The sequence below is a fragment of the Phascolarctos cinereus genome, unplaced genomic scaffold (assembly GCF_003287225.1).
Source record: "Phascolarctos cinereus isolate Bilbo 61053 unplaced genomic scaffold, phaCin_HiC Scaffold_3;HRSCAF=262, whole genome shotgun sequence".
In the NCBI taxonomy this organism is placed as follows: domain Eukaryota; kingdom Metazoa; phylum Chordata; class Mammalia; order Diprotodontia; family Phascolarctidae; genus Phascolarctos; species Phascolarctos cinereus.
This window is the reverse complement of record NW_027555736.1, coordinates 113,382,560-113,399,325: the sequence shown is the minus strand read 5'-3', so window position 1 is coordinate 113,399,325 and position 16,766 is coordinate 113,382,560.

Here is a 16,766-nt window from a genome sequence, read left to right as displayed (position 1 = left end):
CAGAGAACAATTAATGAAGCATACATTTCCACTCCCAGCAGAGAGACTATTGGGACAGAATATTGTGCACATTGTCGGATGTGGTCATCAAATATTCTTAATTCATTATTTTTCTTTGCCACATAAGAAGGTCTAATTGTTAGGGAAGGTATTGAAATGATAAAGTAACTACAAAAAAAAATACAAAAAAAGTTTTTAAATAAACAGGTAATCAAAAATTAATTGGACTACTTAATAAATGGTCCAAACTCTACAATAGTAAACTTGGGAGACATAATTGTAAAGTACAGTGGAGTAGTTTTATAGGTGTGCTCTCTCTTTTTCTCTGGCTACAATTTCCAGATTTTCTAGCTCCAGATTGAAGTATTAGAGCCAATAGGTAGACTTTTCATATAGGTAGATATCGGTTCATTGCAATAACGTTTTTATAAAGTTACCTTGTGTAGTACGGTGATGTGTGAAGCATCAATTCTTTATCACCAGATAAAGACATATTCAACCAGAGGTTCTTGATGATCTGTCAAGAATACTACAGAGGAAATTCTTGAATTGGAGAAGAGTTTGGACTATGTAACTTCAAAGGTCCTTTCCAAGGCTTAGATTCTATGATTTTTTGTTCTTTTTTAATGACTTCATGGTAGGAGAGTAAAGTAGAATTGAGAATAGGATAGCAGCTCATAAAAATAGAGGAAAGAATACTTATTTGTGAATTCATTCATCAATTACCATTTTTTCTTCTGGGGTATACTATATCCAAAGAACTTTGTTGGGTATTCTTTCCTCAAAAAAGAAACACTATGAAACTTAGGATTTAAAAACCCAACACACTAGCATTGCATGAGAAATAGAAAGCCTCTGTGGTTCTCAGTAGCATATAATCACATTCTACTTTTAAAAGGAATGAAGTACACTTTTGGTTTAAAGGGAATAAGGTGTCACACAACAAAGAAATTGCAACAGGAGGGATTCTTCCCTACTTTTCTATAACATAATAGAGGAAATAAGACAGTAAATGACATTTTTGATTAGTACATTTTTGTAGGCCTTTCTGAGAAATGTGTCCACTCGACTCATTTAGAAAGATCATAGACTAAGTCTTCTTAAATATTTTTTCTTTAAGGGAGCATTTAGGAAAAGGAAACTCTGAAAAAACTGAACTTCAGATTTCATGTAGAGTTTAGCTTACAACTGAGAATTCACTCTACAGATGGTCCCAATTTGATCTTTCTGGCTGTCTGGCCTTCTATATTTTTCATTGTCTCCAAGGTTGAGTACACCCTACTGAGATCTTCCTTTGAAAGGGTTCCCAATATTTCAAGCCAGGCCTATGGCCCACAGCCATAGAGAATAGGCAAAAGACTCTCTTCCCCATGATATTCATTCATTGTACAATAGCTTTCAGGGAATTAAGTGATCCTATCTCATTATGTTGTTGGCAAAAATAAACAACTTTGATTCTATCCCGCCATCTCATACTGGGCTACACAATCCCCTGTCTACAATTTCCAGCTACACGTAGTATTGTTATTTTGGAATAAAACATGGTACAAATCTTCTAAGTCACTTTACTGCTTAGTAAAAATGGAAAACATGGATTATTATTAAGCAGTACATCAGAGGCAACACTCTGAATCATGATAAAATTACGAATGTAAATTAATTATAGGATAAGTGGAAATATTGCCGTGCTTTTCACTGATCCCAAGATGTTCGCCATTACAAAGTCTGTTGATTAAATGACACCAGTGTTGGACTGCCAGTCATGAAATGCCACAATCTCAGAAAAAATAATTGTTGCCAGTAACCCCAAAGACAATGGAAAGGTAAAGGTAGGCTAAAACGTGTTATCAGTGATACTTTTTATTTAGCAAGTAACATAAAAGCTATCATCAAGAACATCCATCACTGAAAAAGAAGGTAGACCAATGCTGTAACTAAAGTGATGGATAAGAGGCAACTAGGCAGTGTAAGAGAAATAGATAGAAGACTGAGCTTACTCAGGAAGACCTGAGTTCAGAACTGAACTCAGACACTTACTAGCTATGTGACCCTGGGCAAGTCACTTAATCTTTGTCTGCCTCAGTTTCATTATCTGTAAAATGGGGATCATAATAGCACTACCTCCCAAGGTTGTTGTGAGAATAAAATAAGATATTTGTAAAGTGATTTGCAAGCCTTAAAGCATGATATAGATGCTAGAAATTATTATGAAGATAATAAACAAGAAGCCTAAGAGCTGTACTGATATCCATAAAATATTTTTAAAACAGAGGAGGACCTTCAATGCAGCCATTTTTGAGGGGAGCAATCCCTGTGGACAAAAGGCCAATCATTCTCACACCACCAGTACAAACTGCTGATCAACTCCCACCGAAGAGCAGGTGCTATGAGCCCCATTGCCTCAGTCACAGCTATGACATCTTGGAAAAGAAAGTCCTTGCCACCAAAGTCCTTGGCATTGTGTCATGGTTCACTATTAGAAACAGATTTGGCTTTGTCAGTGGAAATAGCATTAGAGATGCTTTGCTATCTGCTTTGCCACTGCACCTTAGGACCAAGAGACCTCTCCATTTGACTTACAACTGAAACCTCATTGAAGTATTGATTATCCCATTAAAACACAAGCTCTCTGACGGCAAGGACTGTTTGGTTTTTTTTATTTGTATCCCCAGCCCAGTGCATTGCACGTAGTAAGCACTTCATAAATGCCTCTTCATTCATTCAAGAGAGACATGACAGAAATGGAGCAGGATGATAAGATATTACTGGATTGTGTTCTGCATGAATGAAAAGTACCCACACTGATGAAATCGTGGATTCACCAAAGTAAATAGTACAAAATTTGCAACCAGTAATAACTAAAAACAGACATTCTAGCAATTCATAACAATGAGAAAACATTAGGAAATTCCAGTTAAATGCAAGAATGGGCAACAAGTTCTATCTAGAGATTCAGGTAAAGGACCTAGCAAGGTTTTGTTTTAGGTTTTCCCATTGTTCAATCAAGAGCAATAAAAAATATCATTTTATAGGATACTTGTCACCTCCCCCTACAGTACACATGGTGATAATTGCAGGTTATGTACCAGCTACTGCTCTAGAGAATAAAGAGATAATAAAATTTAATTAAGAACTCAAAAAGATGCCCCAAATCACATCAAAATTCATATTGGTACTCAAAGACTTCAAAACAAGTTTATCTATGGGGAGGATATAGATTACATAGAAAGATAGAAATAGATGTGTGTGTGTGTGTGTGTATACACATATATATGTGCGTGTGTGTGTGTGTGTGTGTGTGTGTATGTGTGTGTGTACATATATGTATAGGGTAGCTAGGTGGCACAGTGGATAGAATGCTGGGCCTGGAGTCAGGAAAACTCATCTTCCTGAGTTCAAATCAGGCCTCAGACACTTACTAATTGTATGACCCTGGGCAAGTCACTTAGCCCTGTTTGCCTCAGTTTCCTCATCTGTAAAATGAGCTGGAGAAGAAAATGACAAATTATTCCAGTATCTCTGCCAAGAAAACCCCAAATGGGGTCACAAAGAGTCAGACACAACTGAAAAATGAATGAACGGCAACATATATGTAAGTGTGTGTATTAGAAAATATAGTTTAGGATTAAAGAATGAAAAAGTCCAAAGGTTTATAGACTGAGAAGCTTTTCTGTCTTACTTTTGTATTTGTAATCCCCAGTGCTTAGCATGATATTTTGCCCATAATAAGTGCATAACAAATGCTTTTTCACTCATTTATTCTATCATGAATTCTTTCTTTACAAAAAAAAATCAAGAAAAAGATGAAAAAAGGAGGAGAACTAGAAGACGATGAACGTTGAAACCAAGGAGTAACACCAGAAAAATGAAAATGACTATAAACTTACAAAAAAGAAATGCATAGAGACCATTGTGGAACTCATTTCTGAATCAGCTGCCTGTATATAGTCAGACCATAATCAACAAACTAAAAGAAAAAAAACAAAACAATGAAGTCAATTACAACAGTTCCAACCTGGCGCATATAACCAAGTAACTAACATCAAAAATTAGGACATGCAAAATGGAAAAGATATTATTTACTATTTATTATATAAGTTTAACAGATCTCAAGCAATTGCCACACTAAGGACTTCAGAGAACCCAGAAACCACCACTGCCTGCAAACACTTGCTCTCCTTACTAAGCAGAGAGATGTAGTAGCCAATGGCAACACCAGTTTAGAATATAAACTCAATATTTAAACTTTATTGAGGAGAATGATAGGAGATTATAAGTAATATCACTCCACAAAACATCAGAGAGAAGTAAAGGGAGAAATAAGTATGTAGAAAGTGTGATGTGATACCCAAATAATCCAGGTAATCCCAAGAATGTTTATGGACAAAATCAAGAGGAAAAACAGAAACTGAAAAAGAGATCTACTATCAATTTTATGGTGTTTCAGTTTCATCATAGATGATAGTGGAATGGCCATATATGGACTAGGAAGATAATCTTAGTGCCAGATATGATCTATGATGAAATAAAGATGGTGCTTAAAGATTACATGAAATCAAAAAAGGATTTGTGTGAACAAATGTCACTAGGAGAAGAAGAAAAGTTATTATTGGAGAGGAGGGAAATCTTTCCATTAATATCTCTAATAAGGGCCCAATATTTAAGACATACAGGAAACTAACACAGATATATACAAGAGCCATTTCTTGATGGACAATTCATAAAAGAGTATTATCAAACAATTCTCAAAAGAAGAATTGCAGACTATAAACAATCATATGAAAGATTGCTCCAAATCACTAATAATAAAAGAATTGGAAATCAAAACAGCTGTGAGGTTTTACTTCACACTGAGCACATCAGCAAAGATTACAAAAGATGGAAATAGTCATTGTTGGAGGACTTCTAGAAAAACAGACATACAATACTCTGTTATTTGATCCAAACATTTTGTAAAATAATTTGTAATTACTCGGAAAAAAGTGACTGAAAAGTCCATAAGGTATATATCCCAAGGAAGTCATAGTTCCCATTTATACCAAAATATTTATAGTAGCCCTTTTTATAATAGCAAAAAACCCAAAAGCAAAGTAGATGCCCGTTAATTGGAGAATGTCTAAACAAATTATGGCATGTGAATGTAAATAGAATATTATTTCACCATAAGAAATAGAAAAATGAAAAATACACAGAAAAGTAGAAATATTTGTGTGCAGTGACACAAAGTTAAGCAAGGAACCAGGAATCAAGAAAAAGATATACATGATGATTATAATTACACAAATGGAAAGAAAAGGGAAGGAAGGAAGGAAGGAAGGAAGGAAGGAAGGAAGGAAGGAAGGAAGGAAGGAAGGAAGGAAGGAAGGAAGGAAGGAAGGAAGGAAGGAAATAAGGAAGGAAATAAGGAAGGAAATAAAGAAGGAGGGAAGGAAAAGATGAAGGGTTTGATTACTACATAATTTTAGGTTCAGGCTTGACCCAAAAAAGAGAAGAAAAAAATGTACCTCCTCCATTCTTTCTAGAGGTTAGACTGGGGACTATGGATGTGGAATATTGGATATACTGTCATATTCCGCTGATTTGTTGGTTTGTTTTGTTGAACTTCATTTTTTTCTTTTTCTTTTTTATTTTCACTTTCAAGAGATGGCTGTCTGGCATGGTGAGAAAAGACAGGAATATAATTGGAAATGAAAGTGATTTAGAAGCAAAATAAATTAATAAAGATTGTGAGTAAGAAGAAAATGGAACTAAGGAAAGTGAAATCAGGAAGACCAGATGAACCAGAAATGTACACAGGAGAAATTAATGCTAGGAGTAAGGAGGCAGAGTCAGGGAGAGAAGTCCTTTGATTTTGAGGGCATTGAGAATTTTATTTTCAGGATATTTAAAAGAGGGAAAGGGACATACTGAACAAATGAAACAGTCACTGGTGGCATTATTGTCCCAAGAAAGAGACTGATGAAACATTGATAACTACTGACCTATATGCCTATTTTATTGCCTCTGTAAAATCTCCATGAGAATGAATACACATATCAAGATATCCTTGATTAAAATGAAGAGGCAAACTTTCGTAATTGATTTTCTACATCAAACTCATTCTTCACAGTTGCATAATTACAAAATTTCAGAGCTAGAAGACTCTTAGGCCAATCCCTGTCTAAGATTTCCCTCTACAAGAATACCAACAAATAAATGATCATTCAGCCTTTGCGTTAAAGTCCTCAGCTGAGGAGGAATCCATTACCACCCAAAACAGTCTATTCCACTTTTGGATAGCTCTAATTATTAGTAGGATTTAAAATCAAACCTAAATCTCTGTTGCTTCCAACCAATATGCCTTGTTCTACCCTCTGTGATCAAGTGGAGTCCCTCTTTCATAGGACAACCCACAAAATACTTGCAGACAGCAATCCTGTCATCCCCACCTTGCTTAATGGAGTGTAGAATACAGGCTTCTGCTGTATTTATCATTTGTTGAAATTTTTGAGCATTTTACTTGGTCAAGCAAAATTTTGACTTAGATGTTCACCTTCAAAACAAAATCTTTCTCACGAATATGTTAATATCATATAAAATTCCTGGATGGGGGAAGGGAAGGGAATAGCATTTATACAGCACCTACTATGAGCCAAGCACTGGCTAAGAGCTTTTTCAAATATTATTTCATTTGATCTCACAACAACTCTGTGAAGTAAGTGTTATTACTATTATTCCCATTTTATAACTAAGGAAACTGAGGCAGAGGTGAAGTGACTTGCTCAGAGTCATGCAACTAACAAGTGTTTGAGGTCAGATCTAAATTCAGGTCTTCATGATTCCAGGCCCAGAGCTCCAGACACTGTACCACCAGCTGCCTCCTACATAGATAGATACAACTGATAGATGCAACCACAAATGAGTTTTTTCAATCATCCTCTGGCAATCAACATCAAAATGAAGAATAAACACAAGGTACTGCATGCTTTCCAAAAAGTGCTTCTGTCATGGAGGATGTTCTGTGAAGAGTTTAAGTGGAAAAAGGATTCTCCATAGTTGGTGAGGTTCTCCAAATACTACTATTTTCAGATGGTTGTATGTCCATTGCTTTGGCCCCAAAATACTTAGTGCCTTCTCAACAACATCTACGATCACTCAAAAAATGGGTGAAACATGTCCATTTTCCAGAATAGGATTTGTACTTGAAAAGGTCATTCATCGAATTGATCCATCAATGTATATATTCAGAAACATTGTAAATAATGAATTTGGTCTAAATGAGTTAGGTTGGATTGTATTGAGGAAAATGCACCATATTCTCACCGTTTCCAAGCTATTCCCTGACCCAAAAATCACATCTTTTAAACATTAACCTTCTTTCAGTAATGCTGTAGGATTACAAACCAAAAACATTACAATCTCCACAAAATCAAAATTGCAGGTGCTCCTAAAAGGCATATGTATGGTGAGCGTTGGCAGCCTGCAATGGAAGACTAATGACAATTTGCATGCAAGCAGTTGCATAAAAGGTAGCATTCAAAAATGTGTGGTTAACAAAGGAAATGAGATGATCGTGTTGTGAGAGGTAGGGATAATGGTGAATAGCCCAAGTGATACTCTGGTATCCATCGCTAAAGGGAACCCTCTACTACATTCGGTGATTTATTTTGAAAGATGTATGGGATGATATGGGCAAGAATTGCACAAAATGAGAAGACACAGATGTTTGGAGATCTGACCTAGCAAAAGAAGCGTTAATATCCATGAGATCAGGGCTCTACTGAAGAATTGAGGTGGCTGCAATAGCAACACACAAGCCCTTTTCAATCTGCTTTTTCCTTCCTCTGTTTCTGGCTATATTTTGTATCTCTACATTCTAATAGTACTAGTTGTGTTAGTAATCAGCGAAAATGCACAGGGTGAGCTATAATGCTTTTAGCCAATCACCCAAGACATAAACTGCCCCCGTGACCCTGTTTCTCCTAATGGTGTGTTTTCGTCAAACTAATTAACAATCCTAGCATGACTGCCTAGTGACACAAAAAGTAGAAATGCTAAGAAACTCAAAGGAAATAAAGTAATTGAGTTTATACCACAGCCCTGCCTCAGATCTGTACAAAACGCCACTGACTATCTCTGCTGACAAAACCTTTTAACCATCAAAGGGGAAAGCACCCATTTGTGAGGCTGCCTTTGTGTTATTCCAGTGGGTGCAGAAATAGCAGGTGATTCCATTTCAGCATTTGTGGTATCCAAGGAAGAATAATTATTGCTGCACCTCATGGTTCCAGTGAGTCTTCGGATAATGGGGCTGTAATACCACAAGGCTATAGAGAGAATGCCTTTGATGCTGCTGCTGCTGTTGTCAGATAACCTTGAAGGAAGCCATTTCATAGTCAACAGATGTGATGATGTCACATTTGCTCCTCTGTTCTCCATACATTACGTGACACAGTTCCTACAACCTCAGTTGCAATGAAAAGAGACCATCTAGGCCCAAATCTGTAATTCCCAACAAAGTCTAATTCTTCTGGCTTAAAAGAATTGAAGAGAAGGTAGGTACAGATGGAGTAGCATACAGAAATAGGAGGAACAAATCTTAAGACATGAAAACATTGAGGAGAGTAACAAGGATGATGAAACGCTTTGAGTTCATTCCATCTAAGGATTAGCTGAAGGAACTGGGGATATTTAGCCTTGGTTTTAGTGGAATATGTGATCATTGTCTCCAAGCTGTTGAAGACTTCTCATGTAAAAGAGGGATTAGACTTATTCTGTTTGGTTCTCAAAAGTAGAAGGAGGGATGATAGGTAGAAGCTTCAAAGAGGCAGATCTAAGCTTGATGTCTTCATACCAATCAGAAAAGTCTTCATACCAAGAACTGTCTGAAAGTGCTTCAGGAGGTAGTGGGTTCTTCAAGTAAGGGATGAACAACCACTTGTTGGTTGTGTTGTAGACAGAAGTCTTGTGGGGAAAGAAGGGGATGGTTTATGACTACTGTGATGCATTCCAACTCAGAAATCTTGAGATTCCATGATCACCCCATTAGTAATTCAGCATACATAAAAGGAACACACTGAGTGATATGACACCTGTGAACTCTTGCTAGATGATCTTTTGTAACAGTCCACTTCATGTATGCTCAGTAATTTGTACCACTCAGTCAGCCTGACCTTTGGCTTGAGGGCATTGAGGCACAAGTGAGACTGCCCAAGTTAGTTTTCTACCTGCATATCCTTCATTTCAGCAGTGACAAATACAGACTCCTTGCCAGGGAGATGAGAACATATGGCGATCTGTGCGGCAGATCAAAGAGCTACTCAGAGCTGTGATGGTTGTAACAGGAATTGGAGAAGGTATTAGGAGCACTTTGAGCTATTTTTAGGAGTCCACCACTCCTTTCCCTGAAATGCCTTGAAAATCAGTATGAAATCTTGACCAACATTCTTGGTAAGTTCCCATGGAAAAAGAGGTACCTTTGATGGGTTATGCCAAGTAGCCTACTCCATGCTATTCTCTTTTTTTCATATTGACATCAATTTTAGGCACAGAGACGTAACTTCCAGACATTTTTTGCATGTGAAAAGTTGTCCACTTTCACTTTAGCATAAAGTGAGTATAGACCCAGAGGTGACATGATTTCTCCAAGGTCATACAGATAGTAAATGGTAGAACTGGGATTTAAAACATAAGTTTTCTAACTTTAAATCAGTATTCTTTCCTCTAAGTCCTCTGTGATTGATCATAGTTAAAGATTTGGGCGAGAGTACCAAAAGAGTACCTTAGATTTTCCTTCCTTTAAAAGCTTATTGTATCCATATTATCATTAAGCTAGTATTTGTTAATATCATTTAAGTTAACCTATTTTAATAAAGGAATGTTATTTTTAAAAAATATATGTATAGTGATAAAAAGTATTTCTACTTCTAGTCTTTCTCTTAGGTAACCATACCTACTGTTCAGAACATGCAGCCATGGCCAAAGCAGCTAGTGGTAGTAAGCATGTTCTGATTGCAGAGTTTGGTCTTTGGAAAGGTGATCAACAGAACCACTCAAATACTGAAACTGCAAGCCAAGAGCTACAGAGAAGCAATAATAATATTACGCACTATTCATCTGCAAATTTCGACTTTTTTTTTCAAGCTTCTCTTACTCTGGCCATTCTGTATTAGGATGGAAAACAATCAGACATCCTCTATTTTCTCGTGTCTCTCTCAGATATTTTCCAATTTTTTTTCTTTTCATATCCACAAAGGAGTAAGTCAATGATCAGACCATTTCCTCTACCCTCACACCAACCCTCCAAATGCAAAAATTCCATATTTTCCCCTTATTGTAAGCAGTCTCCTTGACACAGGAGGAAAACTTGTATATTTGGTCTAAATCACTTGCAAGCTGTTTCTGTGGTTTTGTACAATTATTTTTAAGCCCTGTGCAGAATAATAGCTCACTTCATGGAGCCAGCCACAAATTTCCCATAATCCTTGGGGAAAACTCAAGCTCAGGGATTCAAGTGCTTAATGATATGATGTAATGCAGGAAAACATCTAGTTGGAAGAAAATTTTATTAGCACAAGTAAATGTGCGTTTTAAAGTCAATTACAAGACCAGAGAAATGAATGCATAGATCCTAAGGGGAAAGTAACCTGCAGCTTTCAAACAGAGCATACGGTGTTTGAGGGGGCTTTGAGAACCTGAGCAGATGTCAGCAAGAAAAAAAAGAAGGAAAGTAGCAAAAGGACCTTTAGCCATAGAAAGAGAAACAAGTGACCTGAAAAATACCTTTTCTAATGAAGAAAACTCACAGCAAAGTATGTAAAGCAACAGGTGCAATTGTCAAAGAAAGGGGCGTTTAGTTAAAGTGTGATTAGTTATCTCCCCAAGCCATAGAAATGCAGTTATGGAAAGCCAATGGTTTGAAAATCTTCGAGGTTACTAACTTCTATTAATAGTCCCTGAACACATTCTGGTGTTAGGCATTAAAATAACGAAGCATGCTAATACCCAGGTCATTTTCAAAAGCAAGCTTTAAAAAACAGAAGTATCATGACCCATTTTTCAGTAAAGCACTTTGGTCAATGAAATTTCAAGTGTTATTTTTTTTTTTACAACACAAATAAATCTTATGAAGGTTTGGTTTGTTTGGTTTTTTTTTCCTCCCAGAAGCACCCATGGTGATTGACTGCACAGATCTTGGCAAACAAGCACGCCAGTATATTCCCTTCAGAATCCACAGCTTGATTAAAGTGAAGCTAATTGGAAATCCTAGCTCTTTTCTTCAGTCATTCTCTTTACTATCGGAACACATGTAAGGGGTTACATAATCTATAACATGATTACATAATGGGGCAAAATGTGGTAATACTTACATTGCATTCTTCCCAAAGGTAGTCATGGTGTTCTGGAGGTATGATGCCAGAAGTTCCCAGGGTGAAAACTGCTCCTTAGAAGTGAATTTGGGGGTTGGGCTCTTTCAGAAGCTGCAGTCACTCTTACAAAACCAGTAAAAAAGTGCAGAGGCAGAGATCACAGTCTTAGAAACACAGAGCTGGCAGTACTTTAGAAATCATCCACACCAACCCTCTCATTTCTCAGATGAGGAAACTGAGGGCCAGAGACACGCAGTGACTTTTCTAGGGTTTCCACAATTGTTCCGCATCAGAGATGAGACTAGAATAGCTCACGGCTCCCAAATACTACCAGGTGACTGCCCCACCTCTCTGCTGAGAAGGGCTTTCTTTATTAAATTTGCTCAGAAACCCAGAATACTGGTCTCTCAGAGTTGCAACAATAATAATAGCTACCATTATATATCACTGACTTATGTGCTACGTACTGTGCTAAGCACTTTACAATTATTATCTCATTTGATACACACAGCAATCCTGAGAGGTAGGTGTTACTATTAACCTGATTTTATGGATGAGGAAACTGAGGCAAGCAGAGTTTAAGTGCCTTATCCAGATCACATAACTAGTAAGTGTCTGAGGCTGGATTTGAACTTAAGTCTTCCTGGCTTGAGACCCAGTACTCTATCCACTGTGCCACCTAGCTGCCCAGGTCTCTTCTGGGCCATGCATTCCAATTCACAACTGAAAAAGAGCACTTTCAAAACAGACCACATAAGTGACTGATAGCTGATATACAGGAAGAGTTGGGTTCAAGTCTGTCATTGGACACATGCTCTGTGATCCTAGAAATGTCCTTTATCTTCTCAATGCCTGAGGCAACACTGTAGACAGAGGAGGTGCTGACCTGTATTTGCAGAAGCAACTTCATCACCTGGAAGTCTTCTGTATCAATGAAACAAGTCCAGGCATTTAATTACTAGGAAGTCCCCACCCCTACCCCAGCCACACCTGGTTTCAAGCCAGATTTGCCTCTTTGTAACTTGGGAATCCAAATGCCTCAAATGATTCATGGAAGCCCTGAACGAATGACTGTAGCTAACGTGATTTGCATCACTGTCCAAGACCCTGAGGGAAGTGGATACTGGACAGGTAACCTTTGGGGTACTGGTCTAAGAGGAGACCAGAGTTCTAATACCACTCCTGTCCCTATCTCAAGCAAATTACTTTCCTTTTCTAGACCTTCCATTTTCTCCTCTATAAGATGAAGGACTTATATGACTTCATCTCTATGGTCCCTTTCCTCAGTTTAAGTTTCCACATCAAAAAAATCTGGTTTAGAATGCCATCTATCTTCCCGGCATGCTCTCTTTATACAGATGAGGAAACTGAGTACAATTAGGGGAAAGTCTAGAGCTTTGAATCAACTGTACATGCCAGATATTTCTCATCAGATGTCCCACAGGTATCTCAAACTCAACATGTTGAAAAGAAAGCTCCTTATCTTCTTCTCATCATCCCCAAACTCACCCTTTCTCCAAACTCTTCTATTCCAGTCAGTTACCAAGTCTTATAGATTCTCTTCCCACAACTCTTGTATCCACAACCTTCTTTCTGCTCACATGGCTACCTCCTTAGTTCAGAACCTCATCAGTTCTCACCTGGACCAGTGTCACAGACTCCTAGTTGGACTCCTGGCTTATAGTCTCTCCCTTTTCCAAACCTTCTTACACAGAGTAGTCCAAATAATCTTCCTAAAGCACAAGGCTTACCACAGTCGCTTAGCTACTTCCTGTTGTATCTAGGATATCATAGAAATCACCTGACTTAGCATTTAAAGTCCTTCACAGATTACCTCTAGCCTGCATTTCTAGGCTTTGTGCTCTTTAAGTCATTCAGCCATTTCTGACTTTTTGTGATTATAGTGGACCACAGTGTCCATGAGGTTTTCTTGGCAAAGATACTGGTGTGGTTTGCCATTTCTTTTTCCAGTGGCTTAACACAAACAGAGGTTAAGTGACTTGCCTGGGGTTACACAGCTGTTATGAGACTAGATTTGAACTCAGGATCTTCCTGACTCCAGAACCAGCACTCTATTCACTAAGCCACTTAGCTGTCTCCTAGATAAACAGAGCTTAAATGACTTGCCCAAGGTCACATGGTGGTATCTGAGGCTGGATTTGAACTTATGTCTTCTTGACTCCAGGCCCAGCGCCCTATCCACTGAGCCATCTAGCTGCCTCTTAAAGCAGCTTACTAGGGCTTTAATTTTATATCACAGACTTTATCTTCCAGCCAAACTGGTCTACTAACTCTAACTCAGTATTCCATCTCCCACCTCTCTTTTTGTGTCTACTGTCCATCATGCTCAGATCACCCTTCTTCTTCACCTAAACCTCTTAGAATTTCTAACTTCTTCAAAATTCAGCTCACATGTCCTAATTAACAGGAAGCCTAACCCTATGCTCTTAGCTGTTAGTGCCATTTGTCTATCAACGTGTATTCCTTTAGTAGAATGCAATCTCCTAGAAGGCAGGAAACTGATTTTTTTTGTTCTGTCTGTGTTTTTAGCACATAGCATAGTGCCTTGACATTGAAAATGCCTAATGCATGCTTTTTGAATTGGATTGGCAGTTTCAGAACTATAATCTACATCTACTGATCCCTATCATAGACAAGGGTTTCTGCAAGAGAGTTTTAAGGGTCCTCAACATACTCAAGGGATTGATATCTTGCAATTTTTAAAAAAGATACTATTACAACTAAGACTATACTCCCATTTGGGACAGGCATAGTTTAATAATACTTAATAAAAACTGAGTTTCAGCTCATTTAGCATCACCAAAACAGTTCCAGTCTTCCAAAATTTAGCCATTATTTTCTGCTGATGGGAAGACAGCTGAGGTTGGAGCACAGAAAGAGACAAGTTATGAGTAATAGGTATCATTCAGTTAACAGAAGTAGCAGCCCCATAACCAGAACCAGCCCTCATCAAAATTGCGAAATCAGCAAAATCTGTCTGCATCTCCCTTGCACCCCTCCTATTTTTCCATCCGGTTATCGTGTTTCCAATGAGCCACTCTTCTACAAGAGATTTAGAAACCAACGCTCTCATTTTATAGAGCCCAATTTCACACACACATACTTGTGTTCTTCCTCTTTACCTTTAAGGATATGAACAAAAGAGATTTCCCACTCTATATCTTACTCCATATTTGATGTTGGCAAATTACCTTACCTCTTCATACCTCAGTTTCCTCATCTGTAAAAATAAGTGGATTGAACTCACTTATCTCTAATTTAGGGAAATATCCTTGCATGTCAGGGTGGGAGTTCTCAGTCTTATGATATCTTATAGCTATAAACATATGATCCTATAAATTTATGCTTGGACCACAGAATGCTTCCATCTTACAGGAGCCTATCATGCTATCATGGTGCTAAAGAAGAGTCAAATAGCTACACTGAGGCTGGGCATCAATGGTTAAACTGTAGATGGAAAGTGTGCTAAAAGGCTGGAGAACTTTGGTGAGTACTGGTAGCTTGTTACCTGGTGATCAAAACCTGTACCATGATTGAATGAGATCTCCAAAATTAATAAATAAGGATATTGACAAAAATATATATAGTCTTATAATGTACAAAGCACTTTCCTCCTCTCAACTCTTCAAAATGCATGTATAATTGGTCCCATTTTACAGGGCAAGGCCAGTTTTCTCACCTGTAAAATGAGGGAGCTGATCTCTTTTGGAATGTGAGGAAAAGGAAGGGTCATTCCCTTTACTCTGGCTTTCTCTTTCCCCTCTGCCTTTGCTCTCATTCATTCATTCATTCTCTGGTGAATACTTCTGCATTGGCTTATTGGAAATAAGCTCACTGGGGGGGGGGGCAGTTAGGTGGTGCAGTGAATAGAGCACCAGCCCTGGATTCAGGAAGACCAGAGTTCAAATCCAGTCTCAGACACATACGACTTACTAGCTGTGTGGCCCTGGGCAAGTCACTTAACCCCATTGCCTAGCCAAAAAAAAAAAAAGAAAGAAAGAAAGAAAGGAAATAAGCTCACTGGATAGAAAAGTAGGAGAGGTTTGAAGGAGACACAGAGAGATTTTGCTGACTTCACAATTTTGTTGAGTCTGGCTTTGGTGGTGGTGCTGTTGCTTCAGCTGCCCATAGTTTCACAGCTGTTAAATGTCAGAGACTAGACTCCAACCCAAGTCTTCCACCTCCAAGTCCAGCACTCTTCCCAAAAAAAGCAACCATCGCTTACCTTTGCAGAGCAATCTGAAGTTTGCAAAGCACTTTGTGTGTGTTATTGACCCTGAGCCTTACAACAAATCTAGGAGTATCATCATTCCCATTTTACAGATGAGGAAACAGAGGCTCAAAGAGTTTGTGATTTGTCCACAGTCATGGTTAGTAAGTGTACAGAGCCAATTCAAACCCATGTCTTCTCCTCTCCCAGGCCAGCCTCATAGCCACTCAGCAAGCCGCCTCCCAGGTACTTTTGCAGCAGCACCAATAACAAGAAAGGCTCTAGCAGTTTGTCCTGTTTGCTTAGAACAAAAATTCACTCAGCTTCTGACTTATTGGCCAATGGATTTCAGCACGTTAGAAATAAATGAAGAGATTTTGCACTCCGACATTTTCTCTGTAAACCACCATGCACACTGTAATTAAACGGTCCCCAATTGATTAACCATGTTCTCCACAGTTTTCTTTTGTGTCCTTGGAGCTGCCAGATGGGGCCAAACCAATGTTTTGTGGCTGTATCTGTTTCAGATGCAGTGGGTGCTAACCCTCCCCAATTCATTCACCTTCCTTTGTTCCATAAACCAATTGCTCTCCGCCCAAGGTAAACAGAGTGGGCTCTGCAACATTGGCACCATCCTGGAATTGTTTCCGATGGATTTTATGCTGGTTTTGGAATCAAGAGACTTGGGTTCAAATCCCATCTCTGACAGTTACTAGCTGTGGGATCATGGGCGAGTTCTATAGCTCATCTTGGAGTATTAGTGTCCCCTTATCAGGTAGTTGAGAATTGGGCAAATTGCCAGTTTAGGGCCAGAATAGCCCTAAAAGCATGGTTGGGGCTCCTAAAAGATAATACATTCCAACCCCCAATACACACACACACACACACACACACACACAGAGTGGGGAATTGGTCTAATTCCCTAGTGAAGAGGAAAAGGAAAACAAGAATGCTGATTAAGAGAACTATGAAAAGCAGCCTCTGCACTAATTTGATATACGACTCTATGGTTTGATAATAGCTACAGATAATAGTGCAAGTTGATTCATAAGAAGAGAAAACCAAGTGTTGGTGCACACCAGAAAGCCAGAAGAGTCAAATGAGTCAGCCCTAGCCCACAAAAAATATGTCTGTACAGATGGAGAAGGCTGAATCCAGACTTTCCTGTCTAAGCCTCCAGCCATGGA